At 44.1% G+C, this 12,072-nt stretch overlaps 1 long non-coding RNA gene across 1 annotated transcript; it reads left to right on the top strand.

Moving 5' to 3' along the window:
• The first annotated feature begins 8,891 nt into the window (after window positions 1–8,891).
• Window positions 8,892–11,745, top strand: LOC125942338 (uncharacterized). The gene is made up of 3 exons (XR_007465018.1): window positions 8,892–9,127; window positions 10,218–10,378; window positions 11,452–11,745. It is a non-coding gene; the product is annotated as an uncharacterized LOC125942338 (long non-coding RNA).
• The last annotated feature ends 327 nt before the right edge of the window (window positions 11,746–12,072 follow it).

Genomic DNA, 12,072 nt, shown 5'->3' on the forward strand with positions numbered 1-12,072 from the left:
TTAGGAGATATTGGCAGCACTTATGGGACGAGGAAACAATAAATAAACTTCACGCCATTAAACCACAACTAGGGAATTGGCCACCCACTACGAAAACACGACAAACCGAAGTCATCCTTTGCCGCCTCCGAATTGGTCATACGTATGGCACGCACTCGCACCTGTTGACTGGTAATGAACCCCCTTCCTGTAGCAAATGTGGCGACACGCTAACTGTAATCCATGTCTTAATAGAGTGCAAGGAATTAGAGACTCAAAGAAAGAAATATTTTCCCTTAGCATACAAACAATACATACCTCTACACCCAGCAATGTTTCTGGGCACAGAACCGTTCTTTGACTACAGGTTAGTTTTGAAGTTCCTTGAAGATGCCGGTACATTGCGAGTCATCAGCCCCCAACATTCGTAGCACATCCTCTCTCCAGAGGCTGCTGCTGCGACAGCAATATTATAGAGCACGTGCTTCTCAGGCCTTGCGTTCAAGGGTCCTGTTGAGGCACCAGTGCTATTTTCACGTACACGTTTTTACCTCAGAACAAACCATCCATGGTCATTTCCCACATCTCTAGTCACTGTCATCATTTTAATAGTTATATATTTTACGCAAGTTACAGCGACTGTTTTTAGGCCTATTTACATCCACTTAACATACACCATTCACAGCACATTCCTCTATTTAATAAACAACTCATCGGAAACTCATTACCATGTATATGGCGCTCTTTGGCCATATCTGGCCCTTGCGCCATTAAACCCCACTAATCATCATCATCTATTGTTATTCGATGACCGTGGGAATGGGCCCAGGAGGTCCACGCCAACGTGCTCAAAGGTGCGTGAGGGGGAATCAACGGCTGCAGAAGACCTGGTGGGGCAGTTGAAGGTCTCTTCCACCGTTGGCATTGGTCGCAACTAGCCACATATTGCTTTGTAGTTGGACGCATGTGAGGCCAGTAAAATCGCTCTTGCACACGCTGTAGCGTACGGCTGAATCCAAGATGACCTGATGTTGGATCATCATGCATGGCATGTAGCACAGCACTACGGAGACTCTCCAGGACTACAAGAAGAAAGCGGGCACCACTTGCAGAGTGGCTGGTTTTATATAACAAGCTGTCATGTATGGAAAAACCACCACTGGCTTTCGGATTCAGGGCCATCACGAAAAGAGGTTCCAGAGTGATGTCGTTGCGTTGAACCTCCTGGAAGATGGTCGCGTCTGGAAATTCAGGTGCAATAGTGGCCAGACAGTCATACAGACAGTCAATAGTGGCCAGACAGTCAGAATTTGCCGTTGGCAGTGGCAAGCGGGAAAGACAGTCGGCGTCAGCATGCCAGCAGCTGCTTCTGTATTTCACTACAAAGTCGTACTCTTGTAGTTGTAAGGCCCACCGTGCTAGACGACCAGACGGATCCCGAAGGCTGACCAGCCAGCATAATGAATGGTGATCAGTGACTATGCTGAATGGGCGACCATGATGTAACAGCAAAATTTCTGAACAGCAAAAGCAGCTGCAAGGCATTCCTGCTCTGTGACTGTGTAGTTTCGCTCAGCATTGCTTAAGCAACGACTGGCATAGGCAACAACGTGTTCGGCGTCGTTTCGCCGTTGAACAAGTACCGCTCCAATGCCTATTCCGCTGGCGTCAGTATGAACTTCGATAGGGGAACACGGATCAAAATGACGCAGGATGGGGTCCGACGTAAGTAAGAATTTAAGTTGACGGAACGATGACTCACATTCTGGTGTCCACTCGAACGATACATCCTTTTGCAACAGACGTGTCAACGGGTGCACAACATCGGCGAAGTTTGGGACAAAACGACGGAAATAAGAACATAGTGCCAGGAAACTGCGAAGTTCCCGCACTGACTGCGGAGGATGGAAGGCACTGACCGCTTCAATCTTGCGGGGTTCAGGTCTGACTCCATCTTTGTCGACTAGATGACCAAGAGCCAATGTCTGTTGCTCCCCAAACCTACACTTTCCAGAGTTGAGAATCAAATCTGCTTTCTCCATGCATTTCAGAACCAGGCTAAGGCGCTCATGTTCCTCAAAAGTGCGGCCGAAAATAACATCATCCAGGTAGCAAAGACATATTTCCCACTTTAGATCACGGAGAATTGTGTCCACGAATCTCTCGAACATTGCGGGCGCATTACAGAGCCCGAACGGCATAACGTTAAATTCGAATAAACTGTCCGCTGTAACAAAGGCAGTCTTCTCTTTGTCGACGGGATCCACAGGTATCTGCCACTAGCCTGAACGTAGATCGATGGATGAAAAGTAGGAGGCAGAGTGTAGGCAGTCTATTACATCGTCAATTCGCGGGAGTGGGTACACATCCTTCCTGGTAATTGCATTTAGTCGCCTACAATCAACACAAAATCTCCACGAGCCATCTTTTTTCTTTACCAGGATGACAGGTGCCGCCCACGGGCTTGATGATTCTTGAATGACATTTTTCCTCAGCATATCTTGTACCTGGTCCGCAATAATCTTGCGCTCTGATGAAGACACTTGGTAGGGCTTCTGCCGAAGAGGATGTGCCGATCCTGTGTCAATGCGATGACAAGCACGCAAAGATGGGATAGTTGTACGGTGCTCATCTTGAGAGAAGTCGAACACGGGAGTATACTGGGATAGCAGTTGTACTAAGGTGTCCCGTTCACGTGAAGACAAAGACTTGCTGACCATGCGTAGAATTTTCTGCTCGTAAGGGCGAGTGGCTCGTCCTTGAGTGGAATCCTTGTCCCTGACAACCATCGATGAACAGCACGTGACGTCGTCAAAGACAGCAATCTTCATGTGTTCGGGAACACGCACAGGGACGGCAGAACAATTTAACGTCCACAAAAACGTGCTACCATTGTTCACGGATATGATACTATTGGGTAACAGTAAGTTTTCCCACAAGAGTCGCCAAAGGGTTTTACCACAGCGTCAAATGAAGCGTCTGTACAAGATGCGATGACGGATACCGGTGCTAAAGACCACAGAGGCAGCGTCACTCCCTCAGCAATGGCAAATGTCTTTTGTCCAGCGGGTTGTTGATCCAGGAGGTCTGATAATGACGGATCCTGACAAGCATCGACTCCAGGTTTTCCGCTATTTATCGAAAGCTCGCTGGCACCACAATTGACTGAAGCCCCGCAGGTCTGCAGAAAGTCTATCCCTAATATAACATCGTGCGTGCAGCGTTCTAAAATCACAAGCTCGGCTAAATAACACTTGTCCGCCAATAGCACATTTACAGCACAAACACAAAGAGGACGCAATATTTCACCGTTTACTCCACGGAATTTAGCATGCGTGTCGAAGGAAAACATCACTTTGCCTCGAAGCCGGTTCTTGAAAGAAAGGCTCACAACTGATCTCATAGCCCTGGTGTCCACCAATGCCATTGTACATATACCATCAATTATGACTTCCACTTTGTTTCTTAACATTGTAACCGGTGGAGGTATTAATGTCATGTCGAGTCTGGCGACCTCACCTCCATCGGCCGCGCAGTCTAGTTTCCCGGCGGCTGTGGTGAAAATGAACGTCGCCTCAGTGAAGGAGAGTGACGTTGACAAAGACGGTGGAGTGAGACTGCGGTCTGAAACGGGCGAGTCGTTGCGGTGATTCCGTCGAGAACTGTTGATGGGGAAGGTCGTCGACGAAGTAAAGGAGCGTGGAGGCCACAAATTGTCGAAGTTAGGACGTTGAGTGCCATAGGACGTTGGCGGTGATTCATACTACCTCGGTGCCCAGCGACGCTGACGACAGAATCGGGAGATGTGTCCTGTGACACCGTAAGTATAACACACGGGAGGCTCGCGGCTAATGTTTGGGTAGGATGGGTATGTCTGTGGCTCCGACTAAGCCATTGCTGAACAACGGGCAATATCCCTCAGCATGCTCGTTGCTGGTTTCCCGGTGGTAGTTCTGTTGCGTTCTCATTGGCCTTCTCGAGCGGTACTCCTCAACAGTCGTTGCAGCGATGGAAAGGGGAGTTGGTGGAGGATTGCACGGATGTTGACTATCAAGGAACTCATTGTTCAATTCCGTGCAACGACGTAACTCCTCTCTAACAATCTGTCTAGTGGTCGTCGCGAGATCGACTGATGGGATGTCATCTTCAATGCTTGCAACAGTTGTTACGTTTGCTAGCCGGCCAAACTTCGGGATTATGCGGTGCAGTTTGAGAGCCTCAAATTTTTTTGTAAATGACGTATTACGTCGGCGACTGAGCCAAGGTTCTCTTTACCAATGAGGAAGTTGTAAAAGGATGTATCGTTCGACTGGACACCAGAATGTGAGTCATCGTTCCGTCAGCTTAAATTCTTACGTCGGACCCGATCCTGCGTATTTTGATCTTCATAGATGATAAATCATTCAACAATACTCCAATGGATGCATAAAATGCCTAATGGGACAATCACAAGGAGACAAGTGATGACAGATAGTGGAAGCTCTAGAACAGTTGAAGGAATGAATCTCGAAAATAATGGAAGCAAAGCATGAGCAACACATGCATAGGGTGATGTTGCCAAATCTTTTCCCCTGTGAAAGTTTTGCAGTTTATATTGAATGGCTATTGCAGTGTCATTGTACAGCATGTCTTCGCTTCATTTTCACTTTCATTTTATGTGCTTGACAGCTGACAGCTACTGTTACACTTGTACAGACGTTAAGCTTCAGATCTGAAATGTTAGGCACATGTACAAGTATGATAAATTACACAGAGATTAGGCTTTCGAGACTTTCCTGCATTTAATTGCCTTATTTATGCCACTTCAATACATATTGCAATAATTATGTTGGAGCATATTCTTTACTTTGTACTATTGTTAATTTCTAATGTCTTTTTTGGCTTCTCCCTGGCTGCATTTCTTTCTTTCAAATATTTTCTTATCTGATTGGTAATTCTCAAAGTGGTATTTCTGATATCACAGGTTTGTGTTTATGTGTAGGAAGACGTTGAACTTCTGTCTGCCCGCAAGATTTTGCAAAAAGCTCGGCCCGACTGCAGCTGGTTCTTCCTGGTTTCCCTGGCCTCTATTGTGGTTGGAGCATCCCTGCCTGTGTTTGCAGTATTCTACAGCGAAATATTCAATGTGAGTACATGTCACTTCTTTGAAATGAAATATTCTGGAAGTTTCTCTTAACTTGGTTACTGGCAGCACTTTCATGACAGACACACGTCATTTGTTTTCTATGCTCACAAGGGCTTCGATGGGAATTCAGGGCGCAGGCTCCTTTCCCTAGCGTATCACCCCTGAAGGTAGCCGAATGTCAGGCCGGCGTTCGGCAACCATATAGCATGTGCATAAAATAGCAATAGCATATGCGCATAAGAATTCAAAGAAATGTGCAGGACAGTTTGGTTGTGGCCTCTCCTTAAATATAACAGAGAGAGAGAGAAGTAGTAGTAGAAGACAGTAGAGTAGATTTTTTTTGGCGCAGTGGTATCCCAGGCCTTTTCATACTTGTACATTTTATTTTTTTATGATTTAATAAACGTATTTCTCTCTTAACTTGGTAGTTGTGTATTGCAAACTCAGTGCATTGCATTTTCCAAGATCAGGATGCATTAACATTCTGATAAACTTTATCACCCTGTTAACTTTGTTTTACGATAAATGTACTGACTTCAGTATGAATGTATACATAAGAAAAATGGAGCAGCGTGTATGCCCCTACAGACACCGAAAGATACATGCAAACACAAGAATTATGCTAAAGCGCACAAGGCTAACACATTGTGTACTGACTGTAATCACGCTAACCCCCCCTCCTTCTTTTTCCAGCAGTGAAACAGGTAGTTTACTCATGTCCACAAACCTATCCATGTAAAGGGCTTCTTATATCAGGCAGTTTGTTACAGCTTTATGCATGCTTATGCAAAATGCTTTTCTGACTATCAAACAGTATGTTATCAGTAGTGACATTAACAAAGTTGGTGTAGTACAGGGCTCATCGGCATCTAGAAGTGACAACATTCCTGGCACAGAGCAAAGCACGCTATCTTTCCTGTGACTAGTGCAAGAAGCACTGGTGTCTCCGAGCGACGTCATTCTTAACACAGTGCCAAGTATATTATCTTATCACTGTGTGGAAACACTGCCGACCGTTGATGTGTCTTGTGCTAGTTTTGCGATATATCGCAAAAATGAAAGTATCTTTCAAAAATGATCGTTCAATCATGTAGCCCAAGTTTGTATATGCATGTTGCTGTGTGCACATACACTTGCCCTTAGCGAAGACATGCCGTGGCCATGATGTTCTAGCAATGCCTTTTATGCTATTTCTTTTCACGCTTTTCACTCTTTGTCAGTGGTCAAAACGATGCTGCGCATGCGTTATCAACAGGATCAGCCAACCACGAACAGTAGTTGATAAGAGGGGCATAGCATTGAGCAGAAGGTGTCGCTACAAAATTGTGGCCCGTATCTTGACCATTGTCATGCTGTTGCTACAGATAGACGAACATACAGTCAATGCATGCACCAAATTCTCATTGGCGAATACTAGATTGACTAGGCTTCGCTAGTTTTATTTCCCGCAGTGCTGGCGACATGGCTGACAACTATGCCGGCGACGTCTCAAAACAAATGAAATTATCACTATTTCTGCTTGACTTGGTGGCCATATCAGCACGTGGTTGCACAGTCAGAGTCTGAATTATCACACAGCATGCTGTAAAGTGTCCGAAATTTCGATCGTCTTTATACATTAAGTCTATGGGGCTTTATGCATTAAGTCTGGGCTGTACAAATAATCAAGCATGTCTGAATTATCGGTGTCCAAATAATCGTTCGGTGACTGTACCCAAAAGTCAAGCAGAATGTTACATGAAAGAAAATTAGATTATTTAGCATGGTTTTCCTGTTCGCGTAGAAGTTTCATAACAACTGATTTATTAAGAAAGGTGAGTTAATGCATTCAATTTTTGCATGTTTGTTCATTGTTTGAGCTGATTTTTAAGTTAATCTTTGTGGGACTTCCATGCATTGTGCAATATAATAGGTGCATGAAACTGCTTTATCCTCACAGATTTTACTACATATATTTTAAATAGCACGTCTATTCTCCGCAAATACTGGTATGTTTCTGTTGCTAATATGCAGTGGTGTGTCCTTGCAAAATATTTGTTATCGTAATGGCATGCTTCTTGTAGTTTTAAGGTATAATGGAAATGAAAAGAAGGCAATGAGATGGCATTTCAATCTTTATAATTTTTTTGTAAATGCTGTTTTTTTTTTACTTATAAAGTATTGAATGGCGGAGTCTGAGCAACATTTTGTGTTCTTTTTGGAGCAACTGTGTTCCAATAGCAGAATTAGTCTCGTGTTCAAATGAGAGATTGAGAGCTGATTTCGAGCAGCAATCACTTCGCGGAGCAGTCGAAGCTGCTCTGCGAAAATCGGCAGAGTGGACCAGAACTCTCCGCATTATGTTTTTCCTTCACGTGTGCATTTTAGTTTGTTTCCTGCTCATCATGCTCAGTAGCACTGTGGTAGTCATCGCTTTCATCGTGATTACAGGCGCCATGGACACCTTGTCGTGGCATGCTGTATTTCTTTTCATACTCAATAGTGACAGCTCCGACTCAAGGTCTGTTACATGTGACAAATTGGACACAGACAGCCATGCTGTAACCGCCACTTTTGAGCACACATTTGACAGAATGTTTAAACTGCCTGCAAAAAGACCCACATTTGTCGGTTTTATTGACGATGTTGTTCGGCAATGCTTGGTGAGATATCAAAGTTGAAAACTTCTGACTTCGAAATGCAAGACCAAACATAGACAGGCTGATGACACTGGCAGCGAAAGCAGATGACCACGTGCAGGGTACTCTGGATAATGCTGAATCCGGTAGAGAACTTCCGCTGCCTCTCTCACGCTATGTGCTCCAGAAGCGTAGGTTGTGTTCCCATTATGGATTTGGAGGCATTGCACCAGAAAGAGGTGCTCGCTCATGAAGGCCATCGGCTGCTCCAATTCTGCCACTGGAATTCACCATTGAAATTCTATCAGCTGATGAAAACATGCAAAATCTCTCCTGCTCAATGTATGCACCATAAACAGACTTGTACAATCTGAAGTTCTACATGCCATGTTGAGTCAGTGTCTATGGCGTTCTGCAGCTTAGTAGGAGGTTGCGGATTTGATTCCTGGCCACTGTGGCCTCATTTCAGTGGGAGCAGAAGGCAAGAATGGTCATGTTTTTAAATTTATGTGCGCATTTTAAGTACCCTCAGGCAGTCAAACGTACACCAGAGCCCTTTGACTAGAGTGCCTAGACAAAAGCAGTGTTGTTTTGGGCCATTAAACCTTACAAATTAATCAATCAATCGACCAATCATTAAGTCAACTTATCTATCTGTATTAGTTCCAATCCACAAAGCTTTTTGATTCCACATTGTACAGCCAGATCTTGGAAGAAACAACATCTTTCACATATTTTGTACTTTTCATAAACCTCTGCAATAACATGTACAGCTGTGCGTAAAAGTATACGGACCAGTGGTTGCGTGATAAAGCCGATTTTTTTCCTCTGCCTATGAACGCAATTTGAAATTGAGTACTGCAGTCCAAACTTGGCATTGCAAACTTTTCAGTGTACCCGTTAATTCCAGTTTATGCTTAATAATTACGAAAAAAACCCGTTTTTTCGGTGACCCTGTGGTCCGTATACTTTTGCTCAAGGGTGTACATCTATAGATATCTGTTAGATTTCATTGTGTATTTCCAAAACTAGGAATAAAAATCTTGTGCATTTGTTTTGTGAAGTGTACTGAGTCCAGATGAAGATAGAAGTGTAAATAGGACGTCACTATAAAAGGTTTCTGAATTGAGCAGGCGGGGAAATACTTTTTATATGTAGCTTTCAAAAAAACAAGATGAGAATGGGAATGGGATGTCAGCACTTGAACTGTCCCCACCTAGCTTCACTCTCAGCTTGCTTTGTTAACCCTAGTACCTTTGCCAGAGTAGTGCTCACCTAGTAACATTGTGCTCTCACATTGCAGACATTCACCCTGGTTGGGCAAGATATGCAAAACGCTGCTTTCTTCTGGTCCATGATGTTCCTGGTCCTGGCAGCTGCTAGTGGTCTGGGGCACTTCTTCAGAGTAAGTCAACATTTGTTGTTCGTAGCCACAGTCATACAAAGTGACAGACAGTGATGCCAGAGAAAGCATAGGGAAAGCTAATTGTTATGCTTAATACAAATGTGGAAATAATAAGGTAAAGGGAAATGAAAGTGTAACTTGCTGCAGGAGGAGACTGAACCTGCATCTCCGCATTACGTGTTCAATGCTCTACCTATCAGGCTACCATGATGCCTTCGCACCAGCCATTTTGTTGAGTGTTTGTGTACAAGGTTAGTCCTGGGGATTCCATGTCTACCACCTTGGTCGTGAGCGGTGCTGGCTAAAACGAAACGCAATAGCCACTGTGAATGAGCACGCGATCACGGGTTCAATCCTTGGCCATGGTGACCACATTCTGATGGCGATGGTAGGCCAACACACTTGGGTACTTAGATTTAGGTGCACGTTGCAGAACCCCAAGGGGTCGAAATTAATTCGGAGCTCCCCACTACAGCATCACTCATAGCATGTGTGTTGCTTTGGGACATTAAACGCCATAACTTTTTCTTTCTTTTGTTCTGCTATCATTCATAGCCACGCTAATCTTCACTGATGTGAACCTGATGTTTAACAATCGCATGTATTTTGAACCCTTAATATTTTTCTCTTTATGTTCCTTCATAGCTGCACCATAGTTTAGATCAATAACAGAGAATTTGTGAGGACAGAGTAGATGGCAAGACCAAGACTAGACTTACGAGCATTGGGCACAGGGGATGGAGATGTGTGTATTTCTGACGAACAGGAACTGTGTCTTGCCTGATATTATGTAGTAGCAGGTAGGAAATTGCTTATGCATGTCATAATGCAGTTAGCTTGCATAACGCTGTTTGATTATATTTCTGATCTTATGCAAAGTTATGGGAACTGAACTCATTTAGGTTAGTCGCACTTTTGGGCCAGGATTGCATGACATCCTTCCCATGGCAGGTACAGAGGAATAGACCTTTATAAGTCATGCAATACCAAGTTGTTCTCCCTCGCTTATGGTGTTCATAGTCCAACAAACTTGATTTAACTGATCATAGTTACAAGAGTTATTACTTGAACTGTGGTTTACTTTGTGCAGACGCTGGGTGTAGGCATTGCTGGTGAAAACCTGACATTCCGCCTGCGGGTGCTGTGTTGGCCAACATACTGCGGCAACACATGGGGTGGTTTGATGAAGACTCCCATTCCTCTGCCAAACTGGCCTCTCGGCTAGCGAGTGACATTCCTGTTGTTAAAACTGTGAGCGGAACGGAATGTCTTGCTTATTATGAAAAGGAAATGCGCCAGCGTTTTTTTGTGATGGCTGTATCATTCTGGAACACTTACACATCAAACAGCTGTCATAGGTTGTGTCTCCTTTTTGAAGTCTATAAAGCATTTTGTATTTGTTTCATTTGCATTTTCAGGTAGTTCACTTTGATTTCATTCAGTACATTGAACATCCTGGCCATTCAGGTTTATGAAAGAAAGCAAATTCTAAATCACTAGGTAACACTAGTAGGTGTAGTATTGTGCATAGAGAATCTGAGAGCTAATTCAAGTAAAGAGTTTAACATATCTTGCTGTATGGTTTTCTTCAAGATCATCTTTTTAAATTTGCGTGCTTTTTCTGTTGAGAAATCTGCCCTCCACAACTCTCAGAAAAGAGGAAAAAATCTGTGCATATCAGCTGCGCAAACACTACAAGATCATTTTAGTGGCTTTACAAACAATTCATCACAATTTTTAGCACAAAACCAAAGCTCTGGAAGCAACCCTGTTTTGTATGTTCGGTGATCACCACTGTCACCATTTCTCCCTATTAAGTAGCAGTGGGGCTTCACTGCAGTGTGATTTGCAGTACAGTGAAGCCACACTTGAAGAAACAACTGAATAGTAAAAACCAGTCAAAAGACGAAGGACAGAGATGAGACGTGGCACACACGACGACCAGTCGTCGTGTGTGCCACGTCTCTTCTTTGTCCTTTGTCTTTTGACTGGTTTTTGCTATTCAGTATGTACCAACTGACCCAGACTGCTACTCTACTTGAAGAAACAAGTCACGCTAAACCAACATACACTTTTTACCTAAATTTCTTTAATTTTTTGTGCATGCACATGCAAGAATATAGTAATTTGTTCCTGAACTCCACCGTCTCCATTCAAATTTATCAGTATGCAGATCTGTCATTATGCGATAGTTGTCTGCACAATTTCTGATCATTGGTGTATTTATGGGTAATTGTACTCACAGTGTCGACATTGGTCATCATTGTATCCTTTATTTGCCGCCTTAGCGGAAGTGACACTGTTGGTACCTTGTGCATTTGCAGGCTACTGCCTGGCAGTAATGTTCACAGCACTCATAACGCTTGGAACGAGCTTGGCATTGGCCTTTGCCTTTGGCTGGAAACTGGCCCCGGTGGCCATTGTGCCCATCCTGGCCCTGGCTGGTGGCCTGCAGCTGCGTGTTGAAAAGGCCTTCCAGCGTCGCGATGCTCACCTCATGACTCACGCTATTGAAGGGAGTGAAGCATCCAGCTCACGCTTACACTCCTGTTGTCGAGATGAAATATTAGTGCCTAAGTCATCTGCTTTCACTGAGCTCAGTAGTCTGAGTTTATGTAGTCAAGCCTATATATAAAAATCCTGAATAAAATGAATCATTCTCTATGTTGAACATGCGAAACTTACTGAGAGATGCTCATGTAAAATAACTCCCTCATAGTGAACTGAACATATTGTTACGGTTAATGTTGAACCGGCTTTATTTAAAGGACGAGGTTGATGCTGAAGTAAAGATGTCGTCCTGAGGCTGCGCCAGCTAACGTCTTCCTCCTCTTCTCCTTGCCCGGCTCATGCCGTAGCAATCCCCGGTTGCCAGACGAAGCCCGCTGGGCAAGTCCAAATCACTCGGAAAGCGTGGGGTGAAACCGCTTAAGACGAGCAACATG

Source organism: Dermacentor silvarum, chromosome 1 (genome assembly GCF_013339745.2).
Source record: "Dermacentor silvarum isolate Dsil-2018 chromosome 1, BIME_Dsil_1.4, whole genome shotgun sequence".
Lineage (NCBI taxonomy): Eukaryota > Metazoa > Arthropoda > Arachnida > Ixodida > Ixodidae > Dermacentor > Dermacentor silvarum.